The sequence below is a fragment of the Felis catus genome, chromosome D3 (assembly GCF_018350175.1).
Source record: "Felis catus isolate Fca126 chromosome D3, F.catus_Fca126_mat1.0, whole genome shotgun sequence".
NCBI lineage: Eukaryota > Metazoa > Chordata > Mammalia > Carnivora > Felidae > Felis > Felis catus.
This window is the reverse complement of record NC_058379.1, coordinates 83,045,641-83,057,930: the sequence shown is the minus strand read 5'-3', so window position 1 is coordinate 83,057,930 and position 12,290 is coordinate 83,045,641.

Below are 12,290 nucleotides of genomic sequence, written 5' to 3'. Positions count from 1 at the left end.
TACAATTACTTATTACAATGTTATAATTAGATGAACCAGGTGGCAAATTATGCTAATTTGAAAATCAATCTTATTCTCTTCAATTTTGTAAAATACTGAATAACACCGATACGATTACATGATCATTATTCAAGAGTAGAATTCAACATGTGCACGGATATGTTTCATTGTGTGCTCACTTAGACATACTCTTGATAATTGCTTATTGATTGAATTGCTATTTCTTAGTTATGCACTCATATATTTCTCACATATAACACAACTTTTACAAATCATTCATCACCCACCTAAACACATTAGACAAACTGGAGAAACGGAACAGTACACGACACTCGCTCTCAAATCACAAAGCTTCACGATATAAATGATGTACTTGTGCCAAATTATATGTGAATTAATCTGAAGAGAAAATGAATAGTTGACATGATTTCTGTTTCCTGCATGCACCCCTCTCTCAAAAGATGAAATTACTTGAACCTACATGATACCTATGAAAAATAAAAATGTCATTAAGAATATTCGTAATGTATTTCTTCTAATAACCAGAAACGGCTACTAGAAGAATTTCTTATGATTCCATAAGAAGTCTCCACAATCCATGTCTCAGAATGCTGATGTGATTGATGCCTACCTTCCACTAGACTGTAGTCAATCTGAGAATTAAGATTGGATCGGATATGCTTAATGTTGTATATGCAACCCTGGTCTAGTAACTGACACAAGGCTAATAGGAACCAAATGAGAACTTTTTAAATAAATGAAAAAAATAATTAATGCATTGCAAAACAGGATGTTGAGAGGTTAGTGATTTTGAGAGAAACAGTTCCATTAAACTACCCTGAAATTCTGATTATTCACTACATGCAATTCTCTGTCATTTACCAAAATAATATGTTCATTTATTGCCTTCCCAAATAGTTTTTTTCTTTCTTATATGTACTTTGGGGTGAAGATTTAGTTATATTTCATTAAAAAAAAAAAAACCTGAAGCAGAGTTGTTATGTGACTTAGCCAAGCAAAACTCTAGGACTAGCACTCAGGTATTTCTGATTATAATAAAAATATATAGTTTCCTTTTAACTAGATTCATGTTTCAAAAACAGCCTGACTTAAATATTGACATGATATCTTTTGGCATTCTGGACTAGTACCCATTTTCTTTTATTTCTCTTGTGGGACAGAATCAAGATTCTGTCATCTTAAGATCTCAAGAGCTGAAAGAGAATATAAAAATTGAATAGTTTAAGGTGACATATTCCAAGGCCATTAAAAAGTTTATATATTAACAAGCAATACAAAACCTAACACGGTGTCAGTTCAAGGTAGGGAAAGAAAGGAAATGTACTGAGTTTATCGACACGATGCCAACACCATAAATTTAATATGAGAGAAAGTTAACGATAGGCGATAGAAGGTCAAAAAGAAGAAAATATTAATGGCACAGATAAAAGTTAGACTTATGTTGAAATCTTAAGATTTGATACTTTAATAAACTTCGTAAAGAAGATATACCTTAAATTATATATACAAAACCCTGAAAATATTACACAGTTCTATCTTAATCTGCTTTATTAAGATATAAATTACATAAAGCAAAAATTTCAAATTCTCAGTGTGCAATTTGACTAATTTTAACAAACATAGACAGTAACGTAACCACCACCATGAAATTATACATTTTTATCACTCAGAAAAAGTTTGTGTCATTCTGCAGGCAATGTCCCTACTGGCCCCTGATAACTTTGATCAACTATATTTCCCTAGGCTTTTGTGCATTTTGCAAGTTCATATAAGTGGAACTATTTAACCGGTTTGATTGGTTCTTATTTTTTTGTCTTCTACCAACTTCCTTGCCATATTTGAAACATATAGCTTTATGTAAAAATGCTTTAAAGTACATGGTATAATTAATTTAAAATCAGTTGCTTTGGTTTGGGCTCCAAAGGAAGGATTCCCAACTTTCTGCGGCCATGTCCCTCTCCCACCAAGAGGTAAGGCCATAGGATTTTTACTGTGACTCTCCAGTTCTAATACAGGACCTAAAAGGGAAAACTCTAGTTCATTTCCATTCTTGACCACATCAACTCATGTGCTCTTTTTGGCTGATCTTCTTTAATCCCATTAAAATCTCTCTCCACCTATCCACAGAAGATGGACAAAATTATTTCCTCAAATCTGTTCTCCTGAGCATCTGACCCTCATCTGTCTTCCTCTTGGTCATATCTTCTATAATAGCCCACAGATAAGTCTGTCAAGAACTGTGGAATGTCTAGAATTTTATCCTCCCTGCTAGTTGACAAGTTAGCCTGTCACATTTGCCTTGATCCTGGTAGAAGGTGTGAGACAAAGGGCTTTATTAGTTATGGTGGAGCAGATAGCAGGAACTTCAGGTTGTGTCACTCTTCCCTCCCCTTCAAGTTCCATGAGGCAATATAGATTGGCCCTGGTAGGTGCTGTAGACATGGTGAATTGTGTTACCGCTGAGGCACTGTGACCTTAGGAAACCTCAATTTTCTTTTTCTTTGTTTTTAATTTTTTTTTTTTTTTTGGTTTAAATTCAAGTTACCATACAGTGTAATATTGGTTTCAGAGGTAGAACTCAGTGATTCATCACTTACATCTAACACCCTGTGCTCATCCCAACAAGTGTCCTCCTTAATACCCATCCCTCATTTAGCCCATTCCTCACCCACCTCCCCTCCAGCAGCCCTCAATTTGTTCTCTGAATTTAAGTTTCTTATGGTTTGCCTCCTTCTCTGTTTTTATCCTATTTTCCCTTCCCTTCCCCTCTGTTCATCTGCTGTGTTTTTTTAATTCCACATATGAGTTAAATTGTATGATATTTGTCTTTCTCTGACTGACTTATTTTGTTTAGCATAATACACTCTGGTTCTACCCACATCATTGCAAATGGCAAGATTTCATTCTTTTTGATTGCCTAGTGATATTCCACTGTATATATAAACCACATCTTCTTTATTCATTCATCATGAGTCAGTGGACATTTGTGCTTTTTCTATAATTTGGCTTTTGTCGATAGAACGGCTATAAACATTGGGGTGCATGTACCCCTTTGAGTCAGCATTTGTGTATCCTTTGGATAAATATCTAGTAGTGCAGTTGCTCGGTTGTAAGGTAGGAACCTCCATACTGCTCTCCAACCTTTTTTGAGGAACCTCCATACTGTTCTCCAGAATGGCTGCACCAGTTTGCATTCCCACCAACAGTGTCAAAGTGTTCCCCTTTCTCTGCATCCTTGCCCACATCCGCTATTGCCTGAGTTGTTAATTTTAGCCATTCTGACTGGTATCTCGTTGTGGTTTTGATTTGTTATTTCCTTGATGATGAGTGATGTTGAGCATCTTTTAATGTATCTGTTTGCCATCCAGATGTCTTCTTTGGAAAAGTGTCTGTTCATGTCTTTTGCCCATTTCTTCACTGGATTATTTCTTTTTTGGGTGTTGGGTTTTATAAGTTCTTTATAGATTTTGGATACTAACCTTTTATCGATATGTCATTACAAATATCTTCCTCCATTCCATCGGTTGCCTTCTAGTTTTGTTGATTGCTTCTTTCACTGTGCAGAAGCTTTTTATCTTGATGAGGTCCCAATACTTCATTTTTGCTTTTATTTCCCTGGTCTCTGGAAACATGTCTAATAAGTTGCTGTGGCCAAGGTCAAAGTGTTTGCTGCCTCTTTTCTCCTCTAGGATTTTGATGCTTTCCTGTCTCACATTTGGATCATTCATTTGTTTTGAGTTTACAATTGCACCAAAAACCATAAGATACCTAGGAATAAACCTAACCAAAGAGGTAAAATATCTGCACTCAGAAAACTACAGAAAGCTTATGAAAGAAATCGAAGTCGCCAAAAAAATGGAAGAACATTCCATGCTCATGGGTTTGGAAGAACAAACATTGTTAAAATGTCGATACTACCCAAAGCAATCTACACATTCAATGTAATCCTTATCAAAGTAACACCAGCATCTTCACAGAGCTAGAATAAACAATGCTAAGTTTGTATGGAACCAGTAAATATCCTGAAGAGCCAAAGTAACATTGAAAAATGAAACCAAAGCTGGGGGCATCACACTTCCGGATTTCGAGCTGTATTACAAAGCTGTGATCATCAAGACAATATGGTACTGGCACAAAAATAGACACATAGATCAATGGAACAGAATAGAGAACCCAGAAATGGCCCCACGGTGTATGGCCAACTGATCTTTGACAAAGCAGGAAAGAACATCCAATGGAAAAAAGTCTCTTCAGCGGGTGGTGCTGGGAAAACTGGACAGCGACATGCAGAAGAATGAACTGGGACAACTTTCTTACAACATATATATAGGAAACCCCAATTTTACAGAAACTAAATCCTTGCCCAGATAGCATATTGCCTCTAGTTTCCTAAACAGTAGCCACATCTGTCCTCTGTCCCCACAGGATACACTATGTTTTGTACACATATGTCCTTAAAAACACAACCTGGTACAGGAGCTGCTGTAGGAAGAGCAGAAACATGAGAGACTCACAGAGAATTGCTTCTCAAAATCCCAAAATGTAGCATCTTCCTTAGTCTTTCAAACATGGTCCTCATTGATTTCTCTATCCTGGTCAACACCATCACCCAACCTAAAATATATGAGAATCCTACCAAAGTTGGCTATTTTTAAAAAACAACTCCAATATTGTTATTGCCTCATTCCTAGAAATTAAACTTGTCTTACAATCTAAATACTTATCAAGATCACCTCCTCTTCTGAATCCTTATTGCAAAGCCTAAATTGTTGTCCTTGTAATTAGAGTCCTGGACAGTTGTGGTGATTTGGATTGGCGGTTCTCAAAGTGTGGCCACCAGACCAGCAGGCATGAGCATCACCAGAAAACTACAAAGGCGCAAATTCCAGAGCCCTCTTTAGACCCATAGAATCTCTACAGGTGGTTTCCAGACCTTTGCTTTGCAAATCTTCCAGGTGCTATTGATGTATATCGAAGTCTAAGAGCTGTTGCTCTCTATGATGTTATCTCTACTCTTAGCTTCCTAAATAAATTCTGTTACCAGAGTTGGCCAATCAAAATACAAATATGATATTACATTCCTTAAAAACTGTATAACATCTTCAGGACCTGAGTGGCTCAGTCGGTTGAGCGTCCGACTTTGGCTCAGGTTGTCATCTCACGGTTTGTGAGTTCGAGCCCCACACAGGTTTTGCTGCTGTCAGCATGGAGCCTGCTTCCGATACTCCGTCCCCCTGCACCCGTCCCCAACTTGCAGTCTCTCAAAAATGAATGAAACATTGCCAAAAAAAGCCAACAACTTTATAGCATCTTCATAAGCAGAGGATAAAGTCCAAGACTCAGCTTAGGTAAGCTCCTTCCAGAAATCCTCTCTGGAAGCCTTAGCCTGTGGAAAAGCCTCCTCTACATCCTCAAAACATCTTTATAATTTTTAATAAAACACTTTAGAGGTAGTCAGAGCTTAGGCTCAAGTTAGGCTCACGTGGGACTGAATCTTTGCTTTACCATGTATTAATTTTATATCTTTGATGAAGAGACATAGCCTCTTTAAAGAAGGTTTAACCTAGGGATGCCCGGGTGGCTCAGTGGGTTGAGCAACTGACTTCAGCTCAGGTCATGATCTCGCAGTTTATAACATCGAGCCCCGCATCAGGCTCTGGGCTGACAGCTCAGAGCCTGAAGCCTGCTTCGGATTCTGTGTCTCCCCCTCTGTCTGTCCCTCCCCTGCAATTTCTCTCTCTCTCTCAAAAATTAATAAAAATGTTAGAAAGCAATTTTAAAGTAGGTTCCACCTCTGTAAAGTTGAGACAGTAATGACATCTGCGTCAGGGTGAGTGTGAGTATGTAATTCAACAACAAAGATAAACCCTTAGGCCCAGTGCATTCTGCTTTGTACACACAAATTTGTGTTTTGTTACTTACGTATTCAGTAATTACTGTTTGTAATGGTATTTTTGTTACTATGACTAATCACTATTATGGCTGTTATTCCCACGACATTTAACATAGTAGGTTGCAGGTATGTTTCCCTATCTGTGTTCTTCCTAGGCTGACCGATAACAGCAACCCTGACAAATAGTGTGTTTTCAATTAGTGTTTGTGAACTAAATTCAGTTACTGTATATCGTCAACCAAACAGAAAAAATACAGTATGCAGGGTATAAGCAAAATAAATATGAGACCTATATAAATGGAAGCACATTCAGGTGAATAGGAATTCATATGTTTAAGTCACCATAAGTAACAACAAAATTACAAGTTTCCCTCACTATCCAAGAGTGGAGCAATTTATGGAAACCTTTGTGAAGCCAAGAAGCAATTACTATTAATTTATATATTTTTGAGCATTCGCACCCCCCCCAAATAATCTCCCTTCGGCTTTCCTGATGCCTTAGGACTTGGGGGTGCAGAAAATAAATGGAGACAAAGGACAAATGCTTCTAGACACAGTTCCAAGTCCTGGAGGCTTGCTGCTGAGATGGTGGGTGTAGTTCCTGGGGAAGGCGCTGGGTGGCGCCATTCTCACTGCTCAGGATGCCTCTGGCCTTTAGAAGGGCTCCCTAGGGAATAAACGTTGAATGCTGTTCCCACCTTTCACCTTTCTTCTAAAAGAGAAACTCCTCCGTGGTTTTCTTGAGGATGGCAAAAACAGGAATTAATGTGGGTCTTTTGCAAAAGCAGCGTTGTGTAATGTGAACTCTCAAAAGCGAGGGATGGTTAAATTTCAGCTCGAATCCGTTGGCCACTTACGTGCTACCCTTGAGAATACAAAGACTGATAAAACATAATTCTTCTCAAGAAGTTCAAGGCCTGTGAGGAAAGACGTACATAAATAGATACATTACATTGATGTATTACATAAGGATAAGTGCTATCGAAGTTGCACAAAAATAATTTGATAGGCTCATAGACATGCCAGGAAAAAGTTGAGGAAATGTTGTATTTGAACTCATAAAATAAAGGTACCATATATTGAGGATATCAAAAGTACAAACTGGCAGCGAAACGTATGGTTTAGTCTCTTTAAAGCCTCTTCTTTACTGACCAATAAAATTGGTGACAACAGCTTTCTGTTGCATGGAGAAGAAATAACTCACTCAAGAAATATTTCCCTTCCAATTGGGACTAAGGATTGATAAGATCTTGACAAATGCTGTGTTGGGAGGTTTGCCAAGAGATATTTCTAGCCGAGTAGCACCTCCAAGAAGCAGGGCGTGCATACACATCAGAATCAGGGCAAGACCACGTCTGCCCTTCCAAAAGTAGAACTCATTAGCAGGGATGATGTCATGCTTCCCAAACTGGACCTATTTTAATGTTCTGCTAATCATCTCAGAGGTAACTGAGGCCATCAGACATCATGTGTGAAAAAAAAATTATGACTAGGAACATTGCATATTGCATTATCCATGAAAATGAATACAATGAATGTCCCCCACGAAGATTTTTAATCTTGTCATTTCAAATATTCATGAAAATGAAAGATTGGATTTTCTGAAAGCTTGAAAATTTACTTAGTATCTCAGCTTACATAAGACACTCTTTAAGACCTGAGAATTTCAGCAAACATTGTCCTTGGAAATCACATGACAGAGTCATTGTAAACCACGTTAAAATGGTGAATTCTTCTCAATACCTGAACTTTTAAGCATTCCACCATGTAACAATTGCAGAGCCTTTAGCTTTGCATACATTTTCAAGTTGAAATAGTCACTTATGGACGAGACTTATTTCATACAAGAGAGTGGTTTTCCAGCGTATTTTGTATTAAAGCCGTGCATCCTTCTAAAAGACGCTGTAGGGAAAAACTCCAGAGTGCCCCTAATACAGAACCATATCTGCTATTTTATATCACCTTTAATGACTACAAATTTTCTTATAAAACTAAATCTGAATTGTATTTGCAAAGAGTCTATAAGGACATACTGAAGATATTGGGACAACCAACTAGAGGCGGCTGTCCGACTCAACGTAGAGTAACCGATACCTGTTCCCCACACACACCCTCCGATGTGGATTAGGACACGTGCCTGCTAAAGTGAAGCTTTCAGGTTTTCTTGGATCATCTTGCGCAACTAAATATGTTTCTGCATAACAGTCCTGAATGCTTCGGGCCCTATATTATTCTGCTGCCTCTCTCCGATGATATGTTACCATGATAAATCCTCGCAGTGCACTGCTGTTCTGATGAGCTGTTCCTTCGGCTTGCCATTGAGGCTGTCACATGGATGATGTATGAGAAAGGCATACTGATGATGTTTTCCGCAGAAGATGCTGCTGCCCAGGGAACAAAAGGGTTAGGAGAAGATTCAACATAATTACCCGATAAAAGTCAACCCGCACACGGCATGCTAGGAAGTGCATTCATGGGTATGGTAAATCACTTCCCTTTAAAATGTAGTATTTCTGGTTCTGTTATCATAAGCCTCCTTCCCTGAGCTATAGATTGAGCTCATGTAAACGTTTCGTTAGTGGAAACAAAAGCTTAAAGGGGTGAAATTAAAATTTACCTGAAACCCACATGTATAGATTAACGCTATTCTTTTCAACTATGGGATAATTTGTCAAAGGAGTTCATTGGTTACTGGAAGTTTTGCATGTATCATAGAAAAAGGAAATAATTCCTCTTTGTAATAACCATGCCGGAAGATTTTCCTAGGAAAATGTCATTATCCTGATTAAACCCAGAAATGACATCAGGTTTACACTAAACCCTTACCATGTAACATTCAAATGTCAGAGTCACCACCAAAAATCATGCCTACTGAGACAGTATACCAGACGGTTCGTTTAATTTAAAAATAACCACCTGATCCTTATTAATCTTCCTAAGGAAAAAGAACATAAGAATTAAGGAAAAAACTATAGTTGCTTCAGGTTCTTGAGAACTGAAAGATTGACTCTTTTCTATACCCAGTTCTCACACAGTGGATACTGAATAAATATTTGCTGATTTGAGATAAACTCCATAATTACCTGTCCCTTTAGGAGATCATCCCATGATGCAGTATGTTAACCAACCCAATCAAGTTAATGGGATGAGCAGAGAATATTGTAGAGGAGGAAAGGGATTTCTTGTTCTCGGTTTTAGGATCTTTCTTTAATTTTATTCTGAGGTCTTGTAAAGGAAGCTATGGGGAAAGACAGACTGTCATGCAAACGATTAATTACTATTTTGCTTATCTTTTCAATAAAAGTAAGTTGACAAGTTTAATATTTTTTCATAGTCTGCTTTTATTTGCTACGAAAATTCATCAAGTTTGGGAGATGTAGTTTAAAGAGAATTGTCAAAAGAACGTTTCTGAAGCTGGTATTTGCTAGAACTTTTAAAAAACGTAAGGTAGTCTCAAAAGAAGCCAGTAAAGTTATATTTCATGTTCCATGTATTTATTTATTTATTTATCTAAACCTCCCATAAAGTTCTTAAATTAACTTGTCTCTGGAAAGTTGACAACTTAAAATATCTCATTCTGGTAGGGTTTTGGTAATCTCGTAATGCTTTGCTTAAAAATCGCTGTCTGTTCTCTACCATGTAAAACTACCTACATCACCCTGACCTTCCTGGAGGTACAGCTAAACAGCAGATCACCTGTTGGAACAATTTTCTTTTATAACCATCCACTTTCTGTTAGAGGCCAACCAATGCTCAAAGTCAAATATTAACTCCCAGCTTGGGAACTAGAGACCCCTGGGGGTGATAGAGATGAGACGCCGTATGACGCAATATCGCCTTTCTGTTTGATTACTCAGTATTTTGTATCAGTAACGTTTTATGGGTCAGTTTATATAAGAGCAGCCCGAGACAAGACCAATTGCTTATACCTTTTCTGGAGTCTGGTCTTCATGCTTCAGATGTTTTGGTTAAAAAGTCCAAAAAATACAGGCTCAGAGGCTAAAGGACAAAACCTCTAGGAATTGAATGCAGTCTACTCTGACCCAACTTTCAATAAATAGTTTAGAAGGCTTTCTAAGTGTCAGGCACTGGGCTATAAACAATAACATGATCCAGGGGGTTGGTAAAAAGAGCCATCCTGTGTTGATACAGTTTTATTAAATGAAAAAAGAACTAGAATGATTTTTTTCAGAATATCTCCTCGGTAAGAAAAGATACTAAACAATATCCAGAGAGATCAGTTGATGCCAGAATTCTTTGAGAAAAGCAATCTATCAAATATTATACTTGATAATATTTTGTGTGAAATACAATATAGAGTTTGTTCCATGCCATTCTTTATGTATGTGGACTGCTCAGATTGTACAAGAGTTGAAAATGATTCATTTTTTTTTAACTCTGTTGACTTTCTTTACTTATAAGGAGCATATGTTAGAAAAAATGAAGGAAACAAACTTGAAACACGGAGGAAGAGGGACCACTTTTTATAATAACTGTTTGTAAACATAGTTCTCCGCTAAACTGTTTTTGCTTAGGATCAAACATATGTTCTTACTCCTAGATTCTCTTTACCAAGTCAACATCAAGAATCAAAGAAGTCTTGAGTAAATGGAGAAAGAAAATCTTTAGAAGTAAAATTATGAACCATCAACATCTATACATTCAGTATTCACTTTTAGTATAGTTTATAGATATCTACGTATCTAACTTTGATGCATACGTCAGTTTAGACATTATACATATTTACATTGTCACTCACATATCAGTGCTCAGTAAATGTGGATCTTTCTTAGAAAATGCAGAGTATCTACCTCATGTGGATACAGTTTAGAGAATGTAAAGTGCTACAGTCAAAAAGCATCCTCATAAGGGGACCCTGGGTGGCTCAGTTGGTTAAGTGGCTGACTTCAGCTCAGGTCATGACCTCATGGTTCATGAGTTCGAGCCCCGCATCAGGCTCTGTGCTGACAGCTCAAAGCCTGGAGCCTGCTTCAGATTCTGTGTCTCCCTCTCTCTCTGCTCCTTCCCTGCTTGTGCTCTGTCTTTCTCAAAAATAAATATTTTTTTTTCAAAAAAAAAAGCATCTTCATATGGGGAATTGGAGCAGGCTAGTCAAATATGGATTAGCCCAGTGTAATGGAAAGAACATGTACTTTGGGTTCAGCTAGACCAAGTGTTAGCACCATTCCAACCACTTTCCAAAGTGTGAATTTTGTTAGTTTCTTAACATTTTTGGGTCTCACGACATGTCCAAGATAGAAGCAACACCTACATGAAAGGCTTGCTCTAGGCATACAGTGAGATAACTTTAGAAAGTAGAGTTCTAGCTGGAAGTAGGTACTCAAGGATGCTCGTTGCATCCGTAGCTCATTTAAGTTGGTTTTTTAGACAATTATCATATGCATAGATAGGTGTCAGGGTATTCTGTTTTGAGACTTCATGTTAGGTTATTATTATCTTTAGTATTGTCAAAAATATATAGCTACTTTGTTTGCATAGCACAACTACGGAACTCTCTAGAACTCAGTGACAGTTTGGAGCACAATACCAAATGTAGGAGAGGTACATAGTCATAATTTGAGTCTATGGAATTGGAAAATGGCTAAAATAATGATCAACATTTGGTCTGTCCAAATCCGAAGGACATAGTCTTTCCATTATCGTAAGTGTATGTGTGTGTCTAATTTGCTTCTCTGTACTTTTCAAGACTGTTTCAACCTAGCAACCTACATCAGGATCTAAGTGACTAGCTTTTCTGTACCAAAAAGTATTCCAGATATTATCAGCTTATTTATTGAGGTTCAAAACCAATATGTGATTTAAGTAAAAGTCTCCTGGTGAAAACTAATGAAAGATTTTACACAACTTTTGCGATTATTAAATTCTGAAAACTCTGTTTTCATACGAAAATTGATTAAACATCATTTCTGCACAATATGGAGTGTTTTTTAGAGGGTATCATTTTTCCATATCATTACATTTAGCCTTATACATATGTGGTTCAGCAATTAAGCAAAGGCAAACATTAACAAAAAATAATCCTAAACAGGTTGTAATCTAAAATAGAAATAATGAAAATCGAACAGTGCTAAAAGAATGTTATATTTAGCTAAAGTAGTAGATGATTAAAGTATTTTCAAATTATGAGGAAAAAGAGAACATAAACAGAAAATACCTTGTTATATTAAATCAGCTTTTATTTATTTTTTTAAGTTTTTATTTATTTTATTATTATTTAGTAGTAGTAGTATTATTATTATTTTGAGACAGGGAGAGGGAGAGAGAGAGGGAGAGAGGATGAGAAGGAGAGAGAGAGAATCCCAAGCAGGCTCTGCACTGTCAGCACAGAGCCTGACAAGGGGCTTGAACTCAAGAA